The sequence below is a fragment of the Arachis hypogaea genome, chromosome 2, assembly GCF_003086295.3.
Source record: "Arachis hypogaea cultivar Tifrunner chromosome 2, arahy.Tifrunner.gnm2.J5K5, whole genome shotgun sequence".
Lineage (NCBI taxonomy): Eukaryota > Viridiplantae > Streptophyta > Magnoliopsida > Fabales > Fabaceae > Arachis > Arachis hypogaea.
Window position 1 is genome coordinate 27517988 of NC_092037.1, and position 1742 is coordinate 27519729.

Sequence of the window (1742 nt, forward strand, 5' to 3'; positions counted from 1 at the left end):
AATGCAAATTCCTTTTGTTTTCCATTCAAACACGCTTGTTCTTATCTAAGATGTTCATTCGCGCTTAATTATGGAGAAGGTGATGATCAGTGACACTCATCACCTTCCTCAATCCATGAACGTGTTCCTGACAACCACCTCCGTTCTACATCAGATTGAATGAGTATCTCTTAGATTCCTTAATCAGAATCTTCGTGGTATAAGCCGGATTGATGGCGGCATTCATGAGAATCCGGAAAGTCTAAACCTTGTCCGTGGTATTCTAAGTAGGATTCTGGGATTGAATGACTGTGACGAGCTTCAAACTCCTGAAGGCTGGGCGTTAGTGACAGATGCAAAAGAATCAATGGATTCTATTCCAACCTGACTGAGAACTGACAGATGATTAGCCGTGCTGTGACAGAGCATTTGGACCATTTTCACTGAGAGGATGGGAAGTAGCCATTGACAACGGTGACACCCTACATAGAGCTTGCCATGGAAGGAACCTTGCGTGTTGGAAAAGGATTTCAAGGAAAAGTTGAGATTCAGAGGACAAAGCATCTCCAAAACTCCAACATATTCTCCATTAATAAAGTAACAATTCCTTATTCCAAATACTTTGACTTCTTACCATTAAATCCAATTAATCTTATTGGCATCCTGACTAGGATTAATAAAATAAACATAGATTGCTTCAAACCAATAATCTCCGTGGGATCGACCCTTACTCACGTAAGGTATTACTTGGACGACCCAGTGCACTTGCTGGTTAGTTGTACGGATTACAAATTCGTGCACCAAGTTTTTGGCGCCGTTGCCGGGGATTGTTCGAGTTTGAACAAACTGAAGGTTTATTTTATTTCTTATATTAGGAATAATTTATTTTTGTTGTTATAGAGTCATTAAATTCTGATAGGATAGTTTCTTTTCAAAAAAAAAAATTTCGACTTGTATTCTTTGTTCTTCATTGATCTTCAAGTTGTTCCTGTTTATTTTTCTTGTTTGATCTCAAGTTTTTCTTGTTTTGTGTCTTTTCTTGTTTTTCTTGTGCTTTTTCAAAACATTAACTTTCAAAAATTTATATTGTTATCCATAAATATGATACATTTTTAAAATCAACATTGAAGTTACTGACCAATTGGCTGGAGCTTTAGTAGTTGTTCTTCATAATTGGGTATCTTCTTTGGAATCTTTTTCAAAAATAATTTTTCTTTTATTGAATCTTGTGCCAAACTCTAAGTTTGGTGTTTTCTTGTTAAGTTTTCTTTAATTTTCGAAAATTTGTCTTGGTTTTCTAAAAATTTTAAGTTTGGTGTTCTTTCTTTTGTTCTTGGTGTTCTTGTGAATTTTCAAAGTGTTCTTGAGTCTTTCTTGTGCTTTGATCTTAAAATTTTTAAGTTTGGTGTTCCTTGGTGTTTTCCCTCCAAAATTTTCGAAAATAAGGAACATTGGATCTAAAAAATTTAAATCTTGTGTCTTTTGCATATTTTTCTCTTTCATCATAAAATTCAAAATTCAAAAAATATATACTTTCTAACTAATTTTGAACTACATTTTTCGAAAATTTTATATAAAAATTCAAATTTCAATTTCAAAATATTTCCAATTTCCTTTATTTATTTCGTTTTTATTTTATTTTATAAAATTTAATTTTTATAAAATAAATAATATCAACATACATATCATCTCTTTTATTCCATCATGGAATTAAGTGGGAATGATCAGTCCAGGAGGACTCTAGGGTCATATGCTAACCCCAC